General features: G+C 42.6%; 1 protein-coding gene across 1 annotated transcript in view; it reads right to left on the minus strand.

The window, feature by feature from the left end:
• The window catches only part of diaph2 (diaphanous-related formin 2), a 347,338-nt gene that overhangs the window by 6,104 nt on the left and 319,898 nt on the right, over window positions 1–21,336 (minus strand). The window lies entirely within an intron of this gene.

Here is a 21,336-nt window from a genome sequence, read left to right on the forward strand (position 1 = left end):
AATCGGAATGGATGCTAAATCTCATATTTTTCATATTAGGAATACATGTATACAAGTTCACATTCCTGCTTGACAGTTTGTATACAGAGTTTGGAGGCAAAGTGAGTTTAACTGACAGTCTGTTGAGATAAACGGTAACGAGGAGAGGTTCGCAAAGAGCAGGGTGGTCACAACACGTGCAATCGGTTTTGACAGCACAGGGATGTGGTTAATCTTTCCATGCTTCTATCACCACTCTATCTCAGTGGGTACTGTGATGTGCATGCTTGGCAAATGCTGGTGACTGACCCAGATTGTGAATATAGCCATTCTTTCCCCAAACAGCCTCTCACGACTCGCTATCCCTAGATTCCATTTACGTTCCAGACTCCCTTTGACAATAACTGGGCTGTGCACGTCACTCAAAGAATGGCATCAGGGATGCTTTTTTCCCTTCTTACAAGTAGCCCCATCTCTACTCGCAGTGCTGTTATTGTCAGACATATTGTGCTTAAATACAGCCTATTCCTCCGTCATGCTTCCACATACATACAGTATAACGTGCATACATTAACTTACTACCCCTTAACAGCCCCACAGTATTGCCTACTGACTGCTTGGCACAAAATATATTTCAGTAGGAAATCACTGCACATGTTCATATACATTCATTTAGTAGGAAGAAAAGTACTAGTTTATCTCCTCAGCAGGTAAGCTTTGATAGGTCCCACCAGCGACACAGCAGGAGAGAAGAAAAGAGGGTGTGTGTTTGTGCATGTAAAACTTATGTGTACTATATGCACTTTAAGCTCTGCGTGAATCTGTGTGTGTGGTAATCTTAAAAAAATAAATAAATCCATCTGTCTCTTTGCAGCTTGTGATTGAAAACAACGAGCCTGACAGGGAACTGGTAGCACAGATTCCTCATTGGGCCCCTCAGGTTCAGAAATCTCCTTAAAATATCTCTGCTGGACTTGATTCCTCTGTCACGGAACAATGCCTCTTGGCATTCTGGGATGCAGCAGAGGCACACACAGCCCAAATGAACAGTTATATGAAAACACTTTCGCAATCGATCAGTGCCTGAAGCAAAACTCCCATTCATGATTGTCCTCTCAGCAGTCAAGTTTCAGGAGGCAGGCTTCAACCTAAGTATAACCATGAAAGAAAACAAATATCCTTGACAGTAAATGCCTGAAACTGCTAAGCGTTGCCCACCTGTTTGCCTGCTGTTCGAGTTTACTTTACTTTGACATTATCTCCTGACTTTAAGACAACACTGAAGTATACAGTGTAGCTTAGACGTCGAGTGGTATTAGGATGTGCAGTACAGGGGGCAGGAGCATTTCCACTACGTTTAAACATTACCTCTAGGGATGCAACTGAGAATTATTTTCAAAATCAATGACCCTGTTGATTATTTGCTTGATTAATAGATTAATTGTTTTATGGTCTATAAAACATCAGAAAACAGTGAATGTGCCAATCACAATATCCTAGAGTCCATGGTAGCATCATCAAATGTCTTGTTTTGTCTGACCGACAGTCAAAACCCCCCAAAATATTTTATTTACCGCAACCTGGAGCCATGCTTGAAAAATGTCTTAGTTCAAAATATCTGCAGATATATAGTTTTTTCAATGTACTCATCGGTTAATCGACTAATCATTGCAGCTCTAATTAACATCTTAATTTGCTCAAGTAGACTTTTTGCATGGAGGGCTACCAGCAGTGCCAGAACATGTACACTAGACTGAAGCTTCTGATTTGGGGCTTCACCAGCAGCCTGAGACTATGACCACAAGGCATGCTGGACCCATGGAGAGCACAGATGGGGCCTGTAGCAGAGGCCCGTGTTTCTCAGGCCTGAGCCAGGGGAGAGAGTAATCCATCAGGCCAAGGCACTCTGGTGCCTAGGGGGGGCGGTCACTGACCCTATAAGACTGATTGGGCCTCTGTGGGAGGCCAGACCCCCTGACTGCATGGACATCAGTGCCTGGCTTGCTCCACTGAGGCTGGATCTGAACTGGACCGAGCCAAAGCAGTGACCTGCTTCCGTTTGGATTCTTTGGAGGGAGCTATCTAGATCACAAATAACATTCTGCAAAAACATGATGTGTCAAAATACAGTCTCAACTTTAATATTTTACATCCCAAGTAAAAGAAATTTAGCATACAACACTTCGTATATCAAAACAGGTCATCCTTCTACCATAAAGAATTCACAACCCCTGTCTATATATTTAGTCTCATGGCAACCCTGAAACTGACATAACTGTATTACTATAATTACATGGTGCTGTAGTTAATACATTGTAAAACTTTAGATGAAGTGATAGGAACCTAATTATTTTATCCGACGGCCTTCTGAGCCGACGAGGTCAGAGACAGCATCAGTCAGACGAGTGCTGGTACCTGCGGCAGCCAAGGCAAGCCGCATGATTGACAGGTGAACGAGTAAACAGAGAGATAGTTAGACAAATGGAAGCTAAGATATAGTTTGACAGACAGATGGGAGCGTAAATGGATGGTTTGGCAGCATGATAAGGTAAATAGGCTGATGGATCACCAAACAAATGTGGGAGGAGGAAGGAAGAAAATAAAAGAGAAGAAAAGAAAAGAATGCCTGCCTGCAGACAACAAAAGATAGGAAGCCAGATAGCCTGATAAACACAGATGGATTGTGTTGATACACAGGGAGGTGGGGCAAGATCGATAGATTGTTTTATTCTATTTGCTTGGCAAACTGGAGATTTGATGTGGCTGGTATCAAGGCGATCTGTTTCTGACGACGCCAGGCATGACTGTTACAGATGGCGAGATAGCGACACATCTCAATCTTTGGCTAGCCTCAGTGCAGACTCTCTTAGCTGCAGTGCTAGCACCACCTTCAGCTCTGGCACTTCTGAGTGCAAATGTATCGCTTCCTATAAATCCCAACCCCCACATAGGATTTCAGATTGGGTGGGTCTAAATTAGTGAGTGTGAATCACAAGGTGACGTATGGATGCCATGAGGTGCTAACCCCTGGCACTGGCAGGGAGCTGTAGCTTGGAGAGAATAGGGACTGGGTGTCTCAAAATGGAGATAGGGTGGGATTCTTTACCTCTTCTTTACCTCTCCTCAGATTTGAGAAAAACAAAATGGATGCCCTGACAACCCGACGCCTCATTACTGCTGCTTGCGTTTATCATGTCAAAATGGAAGACAAGGGTATGTGAAGTTTAGAGGCAAGGGCTCTCCTAGTTAGAAAGGTGGCTTTTCTCTGTGGCTGCTTGAGGGACATGGGGGTGCACTGCAACAGCCTTGATGAGTGTTGCAGGGCTTATAATAGACAGGAAAGGCCCAGAAAGCATGCCCTTTAGAGGTGCAGCATCTCTCACTGTCTGACAGCTTACAGGGCCTAGGCTTCACAATGACACCTTCACAGTGCACTCAAGATGACACACAAACACACGCTCACAGGTGCATGATGCTCAGACACGTATTTTCAGAAACGCAAATAAGTTTGGCAGCACACGCGCACAATTACACACAAACATACATAAACACACGCGTGCACACACACACTCACGGTCACGCACACACATACAGTAATCCATTTGCGATGTGGAGATAATACCTGACAAGTTGAATCTCAGCATCTTGCTGGCAGTATTAATACTTATACAACAAGCCAGGCTATAAAAACATCCTGCATTCACCCAAGAAGGGTGTTATGGAAACAAACATCTGTTTGTGCCATGTTAAGGAAGCAGTGCAACTCCCTCACTGTAAACAAAAATATAGTTAAAGCCCCATCTCTAGGAATAGGGCTGGATTTCTGTCAAAACCAGGTGTAGGTGAAGAAGATAAGAAACCAGAGGTGCTTCTTTGAGGAAGAGTTTACAGTATGTGTGTCAATCCAAGTACACACGGAAGGGGGAAGCACTGCCCATCACTCTTTTTTTTTTTTTAAAAACCTTCCTATTAATATGACACTGTTTTCTAATGTTGAAACAATTAGTTGATAAACTGATGAGTCAGTCGACAGAAAATGAATCGTCAATAATTCTGACAATTAAATCATTTGAGTCATTTGTTGAGCAAAAATGCAAAACATGTGATGGTTCCAGCTTCTCAAATGTGCAGATTTGCTGCTTCTCTCCAATTGATATAATTGCACATTGAATATCTGGACGGTTGGAAAAAATTAGCAATTATAATATGTCAGTTTGTGCTGTAGGATTTTTCTGTATTTTCTGACATTTTATAGACCAAACAATTCATTGGTTTGTTGAAAAGAAGAAATGACAGATTCATCATCATCATGAAACAACTGTTAGTTGCAGTCTGTCTGTGCTGCATGATAAAAATAATCATCTGAGTTTTCAAATAATGTACATTCACATGCATATAAAGTTTTTAAAACATCAGCTGGGGAGTTACTGTTGCTACATATTACATTAATAAATAACGGCTCCTGCAGCTGTACTGTAATGCGCAGTGATCGTTATATAATCTATTTACAGTAACTCCATCAGATTATGATGTAGAAATCAGTCAGAAATCAGAAGAAGTGGAAGTCAGAAGAAGTTTAGAGTACAGACTAGAGTTACTTTTTTGTCATTTACGGCCCACTTCAATAAAGACTTTCTCTGAAAAATAATCTGCAATGGTTGGACAGTTTTTCAGCAAACAAAACCCGAGCCGCCATCCAATCTCAGGAATCTCTAGGACCCCCTCACCACTGATGCCTTACCCAAGTTAATAAAACATGATGTTGTGTGTTATTTATTTATTAATTCCCTTTTTGATGTGTCCCAGCGCGCAGTGAGAGTGGTGGTGGAGATCATAGACGGCTTTGCAAGCGAGCAGCCTTGCTCTCTCCTCCACGCCATCACCATCAGACCCATTTGGCCATGTGAGGATGCTCCCCTCTGTTCAGCATGGTGGGTGTGCTTCCAGAAAGACTTTTCACTTTTTCTTTTAATATAAATCATTCATACTGAGAGATGCTCCCTCATGTACACAAAACACCACAACCCTTGCTGCGATGGGCTACACTTTGCTACCTTCACGTCGTTGCTTGTGCATCGTCTGCGTGACTGTCAACGTAAGTTTTTGTGTACAAGACTTAAAGTAGAGATGGGAGACGCAGAGCATATACACATACTGTCTAAAGAAGCAGTAGCGATGCAGCTTTCAAATGAAATTATGTGAAACTTCTTTTGAAATTCACAGTATTTTACTTAAAACCATCACAATCTTGCCAGTTTCTTTTGATATTTTTTGTTATTGGCCTTCTCACAAGAAATTAATTTCATTTTTTGGACTGCAAAAGGTTAAAAAAAGCTTTGAGAGAAAGATAGCAATTTATTCACCTCTCTACAACAAGGTTGTAGATGTGTCTGTCGACTGATAACCTCACTTGCACAGTAAACACCAATTAATTTATCTTCCTTAACAACATCTGACAGTCAGTCTATCAGAGCTCCACGGTGTCCACAACCTGAATGGAGCATGTGGGTGTGTTTCTGCATGCATTTGTGATTGCGTGAATATACATTATGCGCTTTTATGTATGTGTGTTTGTGCATGTGTGCTAGTGTCTAAGGAAGGTTATGCTTTTTTTTTTGTTTTTGTTTTTTAACTGCCTGAAGGTTGACTACACATACCCACAGACCAGACATCTCAAGTGACAATGGATTCTGTGTGAATGAAAAATGTATCTGTCCCCTTCACTTATTCATCAAGGAGGAAGATTTTTCTGCAGGGATGCCCTCCAGAGATGTGGCGCTCACATGCCAGGCGGCCTGCCGCCACTTTACCCACAAGGTTTTCAATAAAACAAGCAAACAACACAATTCCAACACCTATAAATAAGTGATCGTTCCTGAATAAAGTGCTGTACACAGAGCCCCTCACTAAGGCCACTCATCACACTTTAATGGAGCCCTGTACCGGCCAAAGTTATTTCTCTCCTCTCTCCCTCTCTCCTTTCTATCTTTGAGCAGAGTGAGGGAACAAAGTCAGCGGAGGTAGCAGAAACCGGAGAAGCAGAGGCGCATTCAGATCATCATCATGCCATCACCTGGCTCAACACTGGTTAAGATACAGCACTATCTGTTTCATGATTTATGAGGCTATCAACATGCACTTTCCTCCCCTCCTCTCCCTCTTTCTCTCTCTCTCTCTCTCATCTCTTTCACGCACACACAACAAAACACAAACACTTACATGCGAGCACAACTCCTTGAGCTTCCTTCCCAGTTATTTTCTCTCTTTCTGGAGACAGGTTGTTCACAGCAGTTTGAACATTCAGAGCGGTGGCTCGCCAGATGCTTGGGCGTCTGTCAATGTGCCGCTATTGTTAGCTAGTTTTTGATAAGATTTACATGGCAGAAAAGCCATCAAATAAGAAATACTACTGAGAATATGAGAAGGGATCACACCTAATCCGCACACCTGCGTCTTGGCAGAGCTAAGTCTCTTTTCCATCCAGACCAACACATGCGCACGCAGACACATGCAACCACCCACCCACACCCACACAATCAAGACGGAAAACTTAGAGCGAAAATCTGGGAGTTACACAGCAGCTTGAGTCTGATTTAGATGTGGGTTTTCCCGGGGCTCAAAGGCTCACAATTACCATACTTGTTCAAAAACTAACACACATATAGTACATGACTCAAACTTATGCACGCACGCACACACACAGGAGCATTTCACTGTAAGTTCTCTAGTCTTATGGTCCTTTTCCACCACAGGGGCTAACATTTTCTGCATTTTACCTGCATTTCCGCCGGAGGAACCATCCAATGATGTGTCAAACGAAGTGGTTGCTTTTGATTCTACTAGTCTAATATGCTTAATCTTTCTCGTTTTAAAGGTGAAATTTAAATGCGGACATACATGCACTGAATTAACTTTTAGATTTAGTTCCTGGGGCCCTTTACTTTCTGAAACTATTTGGCTGAAAAGGCCCATTATACTTTTTCTCTCTCTGACTGATGTACACACACACACACACACACACACACACAAATTGTGCACATGAAACCTGTGCTGATTAGAAAAGAACTGGGTCACTTGTGCCGCGGCTAGTGGCACTTTCTGCTCTGGCCCTGTAAGCCCCTCGGTTACCCAGAATCCCTTGGCATCCATGTCAGAGCCAGGGCCTGCGGCAACACACCTGTGTCCACACTTCTTCACTGGGATCAATTAGCATTAAAGTTTCAGAGCTGCTCTCCCGCAGTGTGGACATAGTGTACACTGGAGGGGTACAGCCTGAGAACAGCCACAGAAAGAGACTGACTGAGACGTGAACAGAGAGGTAGATTTGTAGACACACACCACAGCAGTCAGACAGACAGACAGACAGACAGACAGACAGACACAATCCATCCTCTACCCTTAACCCTTTACAAGCTGCACTTCTGGGTCCAGGTCCAGAGTTATGGGTGGTTTTCATGTGAGGACTAACAAACAAATCACTGAAAACTTCTAAAAGTTCAAAACTCAGAAGTTGAAGACTCATTCACTCACACACACACACACACACACACACACACACACACACACACACACACACACACACACACACACACACACACCGTATCTCACACTCTATCTCGACCAACACCAGCACGTCCACGAGGACAAGAGCATGGGTTATACATTCTGCTGTGGCTCTACTTGTTTTGTTCTTTTACTGATCACTCCTCCATTACACTGAATTGATCTCCCCATGACTTTGCTAATGCTTTCCTCTCACACACTTAAACAAGTGGTTTGAGCTTTGGCTATATAATTTACTTTACTCCTGGAGAAACGTATGATGCAGACGTTCTGAGTAAATAGTTTTCCCTGAGATCCGGAGATAAGGCCAAATCAGGTTCTTTAAATGAACTCGGAGCACTAGTGTGAGAAAACTGTCACCTGCTTTGTTCTTAACATTCAAAGCCCTTTTATCCATGTGAGAGAAACTCTCACTTATAGACCTTTACGTTTTGTTATTCCACTCAGAGACAGACAGAGGCAACATTTCTATTTTCTGTAACATTATCAACATCCTTTTTGGCAGATTTTCAAGTCTTACAAACACAACTGGACTCTGGACTCTGAAAGAGGTCATCTGTTGTATATATCTTTTAAAATCCTGTCTTATCCACCCACAGGTTATTGTTGTTTTTTTAACCTTTAATCTCCCAAAGTTCAGTATGTGGCTCTAAATATGTTCAGTATGAGCTTTTATCCTCCCTCAAAAATGTATGTGAAGATGTCCTGTCTTCCCAGTTATATGCAGCGTCACGGATCTTGTCACCAGCAAACATAGTCAACAAGTAGGCGGTAGTGTTTGTTTTGAAGAGACTGTACAATCCTGGGGCTTTCGCCCTTGGGGGGCTTTCCCACCATCGTGTGTCAGTTTAAAGAAAGCATGGGTGTGTGTGTGTGTGTGCCACAGAGGAAAAAGAGCACTGAGGGCAGCTGTACCTGTGCTGCCTTGTGGTTGTCTCTTGACAGTGCCCTTCACATCACAGCATGGGCCTGGATGTTGGATCTGACAGAAGTGACCTCCATGCCACATCACCCTCACAAGACACACAAACACATGCCTACACACAAACAGACTTGCACCAAACACAGACAGGCAGATCTACGCACACACACACCTGGTAACTCGTTGGCATATTTGAAGACATAACACTGATTCTGACGAACCATGGTGGCACACACAGGACGAAATAAACTCATTCAGATATACATAAAGTGCCATACATTCTAACACATTTCATACAGACCACAAACTGCACACCACACTACCCCCTCTGGGCTACTTAGCCCCCCAGCCCCCCCTGTCAGACAGCTATCAATAGGGATTCCAGAAGAGCGACTGCCAGACAGCATGGGTTAACAAAGAGGATGGGAAAAAAAGAGTCTGAATCAAAGGCAGAGTGGGGGCCCTGTTATTCTCCCAGAGCAGGAAATCATTTGCTGGCAATTTGTGACTCATTTTGAAGCGTAGTGATGGGGAGGTGGGCTGAAGGGAGTTGGGTTTGGTGGTAAACTTTGACATAAATATTTAAAATGTCAAGCCGTTTGTTCTTTACAATGCTGCTATTTCCAGAGAATTGTTGGCTAATCAGAATTGGTGTTGCATGTGTCACACTGAAAGCAGTAATTGATGGGATTCAGTGCAGGAACAATTCAGTGTGATTGATAGGGAGTGGAGGAAGCACTGGGACTTGCATTTTTCTCCCTCTGTAAATAATAAACAATATGCTTGTGCCACTTTGTGGAATTCAGTAGTTCATTTGGCATCTCCTTCCTAAACTCGTCAATCAATACAGTACTAGCACAGCCACCTTCTTCAACTGATTAGGCTTATCTTAATACCCATAAACACCATGTCATTACAAGTAAATCTATTTCCTCAGCACTCTTTCCACCAGTGACATATTTTCCTGGCCTCCCCTAGGCCTAATTGAAATTAAGTTAGGTGACCTTTGGGGTGACTATAGGGGCCTACTTGTTCCACTAACCCCCCCACTGTATTTCATTTGCTAGAACCTCATAAATCAGCCTGTTGAACTGGGCCGTGATGATGGTCTCGACCTTTCTCATGACATTTCCAAATGGCCACATCCCCTACCTAGGATCATGGCACCATGAAAGGCACCAAGCCATGGTATATGAAGATGAGAATGAGTCCACTACACCAAGCGCAGGGGAGCAAATAAACCAGTGGCACTGGGAATTGGCAGTGATTGTCAAAAGTGCTGTTCTGTGTGCAGAGCATCATAAGAAATTATTTCTTACTAAACACAGGGTGCATTCCTCACATACGCACATTATGTGAGGAATGCTTTTGACTTTGAGAATACAAATTTACAATACACACTTGAGTGCTGTGAAGAAACGCTTCAGACTTGCTAAGGACACCATCTAAAATACTGTTGGTGAAAAGAAAAATTGAAGCCAGGTGTGTTTACATGTTCGTCACTGCAGCACCCTTTGAACAAGACCCTCATTGTATGCAAATCTACAATGGCAACAGCATAAAGTAGTTTTCCATTCTGTGTTGCTGTGCATGTACTATGTATAGACTACTGAAGAAATCCTGTGTGTGTGTGTGTGTGTGGGTGGGTGTGGGTGTGTTTGTGTGTACTGCAGGGAGAGAAGTAAAGGTCCACTTGTGACAAGCCTAGTGGGAATAGGAACATCTGGTGGACCGGCTGCTCCTCTGGTTAACATGCTCCTCCTCAGTGGCCCCCGACGACACACACCCAGGTACCACATGCACACACATGCACAGGTACATGCAGGTGCACACACATCCATGTGAACACAAACACAGTCAGGAGCATGTAGATGTGCATAAGTGTGTACACACACTTAGTCTGCTTTCCTGGCAATTCTTGTCATACACTTTTAATGTAAATCCACATTCTGTTAATCTCATGTAAATAACGGTCCATCACGTCAGCAGACCCCACACCGTTATCACACTGGAGAGAGGTATAAATATAGGCCTATCATTCATGGGATGATGCTAAAGAGCAACTATGTCCAATTTGCACCAGATGCTCTTCAGAGCCGAATTAAGCCTGCATTATTGCTGGTGGAAAATGTCATGTTATTGGCAAGGTGAACCCTCTCCACTCCAACCCCTATCCTTGATGTAGCTTTCCATGAATTTGTGCTGGCTCACTCCCATATCCACCCTGTAATCGACTAAACACAGAGCCATGCCTTATTTTATTTTTCTCGCTCTTTCACTTACGCACACAAACACGTGTACTTAAAGTCATCACTCTGCTGAGCGTCGGTGAAATGACATCCCTGCTGCGTTGGATGGAACACGGCGGCAATTAACAATTTCTTTACCTTCGCTAACTAAGTAACACTATAGGGAGAGGTCACATTACCGCTGAGTTTATGGTCGTGTAACAGAAGACGACAGGGAGAGTGGGTCACTATTGGTCCATGAAAGGTTGAGTTACTTGATAGAAGTGGCAGCAGTCTTACTTGAATGATTGCTCACTGCCTCCAGGCCTGGCATTTGGCGCCCTAGGCGAGATTTTGGACTAATAACTCCAACCTCCCTTCCTCCTCTCTCTCTCTCTCTCGCTCTCTCTCTCTCTCACACACACACACAACATTTATTCTATGTCTGTGAGGACCAACATGGTATTTTGGAGTCAAATCTTCCGTTTACAATGCCACAACCAAAAATTCTAAACCGAAACAACTCAAATTAACTTGGTTATAGTTATGGCCAAAAGCATGTCCTCATTTTTTCCTACTCTTGCTGTCATGATAAGGGTATTTGGTCCCCACAATGATAGTAACAGTCCAAGTCCAAGTACATGGACACAAACACAAACACACACCTAATCTCCAGTTTCTCAGGAGGTTGCAGCCAGGTCTCACTGGAGAAATAGTGGGAGGAGTGTGTGTGTGCGCGTGCGTGTGCGTGCGTGTGTGTGTGTGTGTGTGTGTGTGGCGGAAGCAGACAACACTTCCTGAATGACCCTGCCAGCCTGAGGAACACTCAGCTGGTCTCCTGCCAGGGCCTCAACACCCTTCCTTCACCAATCTATGTAATGGCCGTGCTAATGATGGTAAAGCAGCCAGTACCTCAGAGAGCAGTAATTTAGACACTGCTAACACTATCACCAGTGAAGTCACTCCATGGCGATGATATGCTCCTGATATCAGCCACTCCAGCATCCAGGGTTTGTTTGTGGTGACATGACAAAAGTAGATAATTAGACAAAGAGCATGTGCTCACAGACACTTTCACCAACTCAGATGGAGAAAAAAAAGAAAAAAAGAAAAAAAAAAAAACTTGGAATCTGAACAGAAAATACCACTCTAGACTTATTGTAAGTGTTTACTTTCTCAGCTGTTTCTCGTGGTTGAGAAAGGGAGTGTATTGATTTGCCGTTTCAGAAAAATAATACTGAAGAAGAAAGGAACATAAATAAAAGCAAGTAAACTAGAGAATGTTATGGAGAAGAGGAGGGAGGGTGGAAGGCATGAGGGAAGAGGAGAAATTGCCAAACATGAAAAGGCTTTTTAATATTATTGGGAAACACTAGTGAATAGAAGTCTGAACGTTTGGAGAGAGGGGCTATTTTTACACCCATGTGTGGATTTGGATATGCATTGATTTCCCCAATATTGAACAACATAAGTAGCAAGTAGTTTGAGCGCTGGCCTCCTGTAGCTGACCATCACACACACCCTACACTACATTGATGAATCTCACCAGGCTTCCCTGTGCTTATCCATCTGCCATCAATCATTTCCGCCTGGGGATTGAAGTTTGTTTTGAGCGCATATGTGCAATGTTGTGTGTAAAGCTGCACTTGAGCAAATAAAAGATACAATACAGCATGGTGCAATAGTACTAGATGAAGACACATGGACGTACGGGGATTAACAATGAAGAGTCACGAGGGTCTAAAATACTTGTCACATGTGTAATCGTGAAAACTTCAGAAGTCTGGTGTTGCCTTGTCTTTGTGGGCAGGACTTAAGCTGATGGAGTTGTCAACTTGTATTTGAATCAGAGAGGCATGTTCTTTTGTAAATATCTCCTTTTGAACCTTTCATTTGTCTTCAGATAATCAAACACAACCGACTCCTCTATGTTCTTTGAGTGGCAGTGGTATTATGACCTCCGAGGTGTCCGGATTCAGGAAAACAATGGAGCTGGTGGAGGAAACTCCAATAAGTGTTTTGAAAATCATCACCTCCATCAGTCTATTACTTTCTCAAATCAAGACATCCCTTCATGCTTTATCGCTCACTTAACCGGATAATGTTTACGTAAATCAAACTAGCTCTTTTCAAGCAAATACTTGAACATCTTTACTGATTAAAAATATAACCATGGATGCATCAGAGTGAGCAAGTTAGACACATGCCGAGGTAAACCAAAGTTGTCTAAGTAGCTGCAGCTAATTTGATCGGGATACATTTTGACAGAAAATCAACTTTTAATGAAGAGCCGTGTGGTGGGAGAAATTAGCCATTACCCTACAGAGCTGGCATAAAATGTTTATAAATGACAATGATGTTGGCACTGCCTGTGAAGGAAGTGCAGAGCTTGGGGAACACACTGACGTTTAGGCTGTCAGAGAACAGGGCACAGACTTTACCTCATCCAGGGAGGTGGAGAGAAAGAAAAGAAAGGGAAGGAGAAAGAGAGAGAGTGTGACATAGGAAGAAAAAGGAGGAGGAGGAGCACGAGGGGGCATGCGAGAGATTGCAGTTATGATGTGCATGAGAGAGGAAGACAGTGAACGACAGGGCGAGAGAGTTTAAAAGGCATGGCGTCTGTTGGCTGGCAGGATGGACGGAGGGAGAGAGGGAAGTATGCGACAGCAGAGCGTGACAAGTGCGGCAGAACAAACCGGTGGTGACTCATGGGCTCCTTCATTCACTACTGTGATCAGATCCAGCAGGACAGCCCACCATATGGGATGGCACAACTTATTCATCCAATCACTTGGACTACATACAAGACCAGAGGAGGAGAAGGGATGGTGTGCGTCTGTGTTTGTGCTGAGGAGAAGGTGCCTGAAGGTTTCTCGAATATGACAGTAAATGAAAGAGGAAGTGAGGAGAACAAGAACAAGGCTCCAACAAGGACTGTAATTAATCTACTAAAAGCTCAAGATTTTTGAACAAATAAAAAAAGAGGCTTAACTGTCACAGTGAACAAGAAGAAATTGCATTATAATAATAATTTGTTTGTTTGGAATTATAAAAATTGATCAGTGAATTGAACCCCTCTGTGGCTCCCCTATGATGATCCTGTTAACAGCTTTTTTTCCACTTAATTATATCCCACTTACATCAAACTCTTGTCCTTGAAACCCAACCAATTCTGCCTGCAACTTGACTATAAAACAACATAATTCAACACAATTAAATGGGGAATTCTCAGATACTAAAATTAGCTGTTGCCTCCCTATACTCTCCGATTACGTGTTTATCCTCTTAAGAAAGCAAATAACCTAACCTCTGACTCTGTCATCCAGATGACATATTGAAAAGAGTCAAAGACATTAAAACAAATTATTAAATAAAAGCTTCTGAGCATATAACGTTGTGATAATCACTCCTGTCTTTTCCGGGCCTCCTTTAAATGCAGATTAAGGCTAAGCTCTGAGAGGTGAAGGGCCTGGCGAATTGAGCCCCAACACACCAAGCACAGGAATAGAAACAGACATAATCTAACCAAAGCCAGATATTTTTGTGAAGAAAAGAATGTTTCTACCCGGTTGGCAAGAGGCGTCATAAACCCTTTTATAAGGTACCTAAACTACACTGTGCTTCACTGAAAGCAGAACCAATTTGCTTAACTTCACAACATGCAGGGCCCCTCCGATAAAAGTGTCTGTCCTATGCCGTGGCTGGCAAAGATATTGTTATCCACTTTGTTCCTCTGCCACCTCCTCAGCTTACTCAATTTTTGCGAGACAGATAGCAATCGTCGTGGGGTAATTTAGGGATTAGACTGGAGGTGTATTGTAATCACACGCGCCTGGGGTAGCAAGACAGTCATTTGGGCTATATGAAGGCAGGACTGTCCAAGATCTACCCTTTGTCTGTTATCTAAAACAAGGGTTCTTAGAAATCCTCAGACCAGCACCCAAATTAAGAATTTGGTTTTTCATAGTACCAGCATACATTTGTGCCGGTACTGATCCGGCACAAAATATGTGAAAAGGCAGATTGGGAGCATCTTCAAAACCGAGTATGCGGCAGACTGTGAATTTTGAATGCCTCCTTTTTAGGCTCTGCTGATTTTATGTCCACATGCATGTGAGTAATATTCCTAAAGACCAGAAAGAAACTACTTCACTGACATCATCTGGAATATAATGGTAATATATTCTCTCATAGCAAGGAATAGGCACGATGAACGTATCAATCTTGTCTCAGTACTTATTAATAACCCCTGTGATGTGACACAAAGCTTGAAATGTAACTGAGACACTGCAATACACAACATTCAGTAAACAGCCACACCTAATTTGTGGTTATTCACTATGAAATGCTCCAAAATGAGGACATGATGAAAATACATGAGAATTCTGTGGGAAAGTCAGAGGGTAGCATTAGCTAAGGTAAAGAAACACATTCTACATCCCAAGAGGTTAGTTACAGTGTTATCACATTGTCAGTAAGTCTTATTCACAGCCAATCCTTCTGCCGTCTTGTTCCCTCTGCCCTCTGCCACAGGCTCTCTTCTATTCTTAGATCCTCCACTCCAAATGATCTACTTTTCACTTTTTTTTTTTTAGTCCCAATATTACAGGCAATTCAGGAGCAATTCAGTTTGGCAGGTACAACACCGCACTTCAAAGAGTATATACGTAATGAACAATAAATGTAATGTCATGTTGTATCTTGTCATTGTTGTTCAGCTGTCTAAAAGAATGGCATGTCTTCTACCAACTAGATAGCTTAAAACTGTTATTTTCTCTATAGGTATTGTCTGCTTGAAAGAAGTGACCCAACAATGTTTGTGTACCAGTTTTACTACGTTATCACATTCTTACCACGCAAACTGCACAACAGCAATATATTCATTAAAATAATTAGAGGTTTGCTTTCAGTGGTCAAAGAGACAAACCAAAATGTCCTTCATAGAACTGCTCATCCCACCAATTGTATGTATTTATAGCTTCTGGCCTTGTTAAAGAACAACACAAAATTGTTAAAACCAGGATGCGGTACTGAATTTTAAAATAAGATAAAGGAAAGTTGGAAGCATGCGTTACTGTCAACAGGGCAGAGCTCCATCTTAAGGCTAAAGAGGCATTAACAGTTCCTATATCTGACCGCTGCCTGAAGGCTCCCACTCTCCACATTATGCCTGTTGCCCTATCTGGGGCAGCAATATTTGATGAGGTTTGACAGTAGTAAAAGACTGTCCGCATCAAAAAAAAAAAGAGAAAAAAAAAGGTCACATTCAGATAATAGATGTTGCCATTCTAAGCCAATAATAGTGTCTATAATGAAATCAGTGGGGCAGAAAAGAGGCGCTCTTTCATTTCCTTATGCAGGGCCGTGCGTTTTTGTACATCCCATTATTCATCAGGTCCTGGCTGCTGATAACTGTCCCATTTGCATCTGAATCAAGAATGCCTTATAACCCACCCCTCCCAAAAGTACCACCCCCATGCAAATGAAGTGACCTAAAAAGAGCAGGTACTGTATTTAGTTATTTGCGAGCAACTGTGACCTACTCTGGAGGTTGTGTTAATTTGGTAGCAAGATGGAACCTACAGTACTGCCAACATTGTGGAGACAGTAGCATGTATCTCACATCTGGATGCAATGCAGTTTAAGAATATTTAAATATTCTTAAAGTGCTTTCTGTATTTCTTTAGTTTTCCGCAGGGTGTCTGTATCCGTGCTGTATCTTGTGCTGCCCTTTTTCCCCTGACATGCCCTACTTCCACGAACAAAAGACAGGCCAAGAGTGCATCGTAGAAAACAGTGAATAATCTTGGCCTTGCTTTTCAGAGAACGCTTGACTCATTCCAGTACACTCTGCAGTTCAAAGGCGCAAGACTTCCCTATTTAAAATCTCTGCTGCAAGTCAGGAACATGCTGTGTGATATTTGTGATCAATCATAACTGCGGAAAAAGATTGCACTGGTTCAAAAATAATAAAAAAGATGCTATCCATAAAGTGGCGATCTGTTGAGGGATGAACTCCTCAGAGGAGAGTCTAGCTGTGACGGACAGACAGGCCTGACCTCGTATACAGTAGTACTCGTATATAGTAGTACAGTAGTCTTAAAGCCAAGAAGTAGGGTGCAATTCAAAGCTGTCTCAACAGCACAGTAAGGCAGCATACGGTGAGATATGTCTTTTTATCACAGGTGGGGTCCTTCAGTGTGTAAACTGACATATACTTGACTCTGTACAATTCAACAATACTGTAAAACCTTTTCTTTAAACCTTGCATTTACTCAACTGAAAATGAACAAAAACACACACACACACACACACAAATTGTCTGTTTCACACTTGAAACCAACACAAACACACTTCCAAATGCCAGAGGGCAAATGGGTAGAAAAGGGGAGTGGGGGGTCTTTTTGTGCACTCTGAGTTTAGGTCTTGGCCATTAAATAAGCTGGCACTGCAGAGGTGAGCTGCACTGACAATGATGTATGGGAGAAACACAATCCATTGCTGTTATGAATTGGTTGGCTCTGGTGCGGACAATGCTTTCACACACGCGCACGCACAGATACACAAATACAGACACACAGACACAGAGACACACACAATCAAGAGGCAGTGGTAGAGCCAATAGTATCTTCCGCTCTTCCAGACAAATTCAATTTTCATCCAGGACATATGTAAGCTGATTAAAACAGCCAACAAAGACTGGAGAAATATGTCACATCCTTCAGGACTGGACACGATATTGAGTGCTGCTTTGGCAATGGGATGCTTACTTTCCTTCTCTGTCCCTCTCTTTGTAAGCCCCCGCTCTTCTCTCTCATGGCATGTCTGCGTCACCTGATGCTATCAGGCATCCCTTCCTTCCTTTTCTCTATCATTTCCTTTTCCTGTCTTCACTCCGCTGCCCCTTTTCTACATTCCTGCCCTTGAGAAGGCAAACTATATGACTCATAATATGCTATGTTATGAGTTCTCTCTACATAAAATACATGTTCATTTTCTTTTGGCATACATGCGTAACCGTTTAAACTATGTATTAGTGATGTACCTTTGACTGTTGCAACTGCAAAGGTGAATATTAGCATTGAGCACTATTCAATTAATTAGCAATTATTTAAGCTCTAGCTGGAAGCAAAGGTGTATTTAATGATACATACAATTTAAAAACAGTGGAACAAGTAATATAAACCTTCTTATTAAAAACATAAGCCCATATACCCATCCTGCAGTTGTAAAACAACAAAGGAAGGAAGTGGTGGCTGCTTTGTCTTCCACCTTGCACTTGTGGCTGGGGTGGAGCCTTGACAGTCGAAAGTGTGTCACGCAGACACACACATGCCCATGCACCCGGGGCGTCACAATGTCTGTTTAGCCACTGCAAAATAATGTCATATCACCAGAAGATGTGTGAAGAACACATCTGAATTATGAATGGAGGGAGGTTAATTATGGATGGAGGGAGGGCAGAAGTAATGCCTTAGACATTTCCCCCGAAACACATGGTTGGATACATGGCTACGGACCCACTGCACACTCTCTGGCAAGTAACAAGTCAGAGAGACTCCTTAATTAGCTAGTCAGCACTGATAATGGTTGGTCTTTGTAGCGTGCGGATGTATTCAACCTCATTTTTTGTTGAAGAACACTCTTCAAATGAGTGCATAAGATGAATTTGCTTAACTCAAGTTGACAAGGAAAACTGTGCTCTTGTCGACAATAAAGAAGCAAAATGATTATATGAAAAGCAATTATAACCACCACTCATCCTTATAGGGTGATGTGGAAAGTGATAGTCAAGACAGACATAAAAGAAAATCCATGAAAGGAGAGAATGAGGCATTGAAGTTGACTTCTGTCAAAACTTCCTTTTTGGGGAAAATATACCACTTTCATTATCTTTGTTTTTAAATGTACTTTTTGGCAGATGACACACAAATATTTGACAGGTTTAATATTTGTCCTTTCCATAAATCCGAAGTTATAAGTGTTATCTGTTTGATGTAATCAACCGTCTGCGTTTATGTGCACAAATGAATCCTTTGCAGGAGAGCCGCACCTGGAGCTCTGATGGATCGAATGGGCTGTCAACCACAAATAAAAGCCATAACCTCCAAAAAGGGGGTCAAAGATTTTGTTCGATAGCAAGGAATTGGGGGATGCAGGCTGCGTTAGTGGGGTGACTTAAAGAGAGGCAAATGGATCATGGTGGAACTAACAAGGGGCGTGCCTTCGCCTGCATGGGAAAAAGACAGGGCCATTGGGAAAGAATGATGTTCCAGACACCAATTGAGCTTTGTTTTGGAGGCTTGTGACCCCTGAAGGTTTTGTGGAGTTGTAGGAGGATTAGTCAAATGGACCCACTGCTTTTGTGTCAGTCATGACAATTGAACTTGTGCAGCTTGTAGTCATAATTTAACTTTTACTGAAAACAACAGATTCGCCTCAGTCACCCACCAGCTAAAGGCACCATCTATCCACCCCTGCTTCAAAATAGAATAATGAAAATTTGTGAATAATGTGCACGTCAGCTAGTCACCTGAAACCGAAGGTTTTTTCTTACATCGACCAGACTTCTGTTTGGCACAGAAATGTAATTTCAAAAGAATGTTAGACAGCTTTTTGAGATATGAACAGTGTTGGTACACTAAGCTTACTCAATATCTGTCTTTCCATCCATATCAGCCATATCTCTAACTCTCTGTCACCTCTGCTGTTCCACAGATCACACAATGAGTCTCGATATAAAAGACTCCAGTTTCTTTCTACGGAGATATTACTACAGTTGAGTAGATGTGGCATAATATCCTAAGTTCATGCAACTTTATTCAATGGGTATCTGCAGATGAATCTAATTGCCAGCCTCAGTATGAGTGCAATTCCAATAGTACAAGTGACTAATAAGAGCAAAGAAGTAAAACATTTGCGTTTGGTTCAAGGTTGAAAAAGATAAAGAAGGAGAGGAAGAACAAAGGGAGCTGGCTTAGACATGGTCAGGTCCAAAGGAAGCTGAGTGGTGCTGCACAAGGACCTGTCTGACGTCTGCCTGTTGCAATCCTCAGCATTGAGGGCCTTGGGACATTCACATGGTCCATTCACTCGGCTCTACTGAAACATTCAAAGCTTTGCCTCCAAAGGGCCAAACTTTTGTTCCTTCACAAAAGGCCTGACCAGAGGTTCTCCCATAGATGGGAGCCCCGTTCAAAATCAGATTATTTCCAGTGAAATCCTCCTTTCTCCACCTGCCAGTTAACTATGTCAGTGCCATTGTGTCTTCCCTGAAAAAGCTCTCCATTTTGGCATAATGGAGGCTGGATGTGTATTATTGCTTTTACTGCCATTTATTCTTAGAGGAAAGAGGCACACCCCACCCCCACACTCCTTCCTCTCCTTATTCTTTTTATTTTTTTATTTTTTGAAGAAAAATCTGGGCCACATGCCCCAGAGGAACGCAAAGTGCTTTAATTCATTCGCACCTTTTCTCTCTGGCTGCCATCTCCAAGGCTTCTCTTTATGCCCAGAAGTGATTTGTTCAGGCTGGACCATCAAAGCAATTATGGTAGCGGCCTGCTTCCCTATTATGAGGAGAGATGACTGACAACAGAGGGATGGTGCGGGGGTGGAAGGGCACTTGGCTTCAATTTATTTGATCTGAAAACATTTTTTTTCATTCATTGACATCCACTCATGTAACAAAACACAAACTGGTTAGATTATCTCCTTGAGATTTTTTGACTACAAACATCTTATCCAGTTCTGTATATAACATTTTTCAATTACCTTTCTCACCTTCCTAGGCAAAGCGATTGTGGGCCACAGATAGGTGATGCAGGACAGAGAATGCCAGCAATGTAACAAAATACTGAGGGGCATGGCAGGCAGTGATGTGTAGCAATTAATGTAATGGACATGAGAGAGAGCACAATCCTTGGACTAATGAGAATGTCTTATATTACAGTGCAAATGCACCGGGTCGCCAAGACTCCTATCATTACTGGGCTATAGGAAGATGGCTCACCACAAAAGGGGATACTCCATAAATGGATAATGCGGAGAGAGCCGAGTAAGGCGCCACTGAGCCGATGTTCCATCCAAGAGTAATAATTCTGCCTGGAGTGACACAGGGTCATTGGGATGGATGGAGACAGGATGTGAGTAAAAAAAAAAAGCATTTAAAGAAAACAGGCCATTAGGTTGAAGAGGGGTATAGTGAGGAATGGGGCAAAGTGAGGTTGATGAGGAAGAAATTGGACTAATACAAGAGTAAAGAGGTAGCGCAAGTAAGGGGAGTAATAGACTAAGAAAGGGGATGAGTGAGAGGAAGAGGGCGATGAGAGAGAGAGCATGGTGTACAGACAGCGATGAAGCCTTATGACACATTGGCTAATCAGTCTGCTGTCTTTTTCTTTCACAAGCTGTCATCTTGGCCATCAAGCCATCAAGACCTTGTGCATCTCCCCCACTCATTGACTGATTCCCCTGTTCAATTATTCAAGGTTTATAAGCAGGAACCATCCATTCAGCTAGCAGCAGATCCAGTAAAATAATGGAAGGGTTGCTTCTTCAGCCATATTGACTGTCATAAAACTTTTACAGTTGGCAAAAGAAAAATCAATTTCTCAGACAGACTGTTGCCACCACCGTAAACAT

Source organism: Enoplosus armatus, chromosome 10 (genome assembly GCF_043641665.1).
Source record: "Enoplosus armatus isolate fEnoArm2 chromosome 10, fEnoArm2.hap1, whole genome shotgun sequence".
NCBI lineage: Eukaryota > Metazoa > Chordata > Actinopteri > Centrarchiformes > Enoplosidae > Enoplosus > Enoplosus armatus.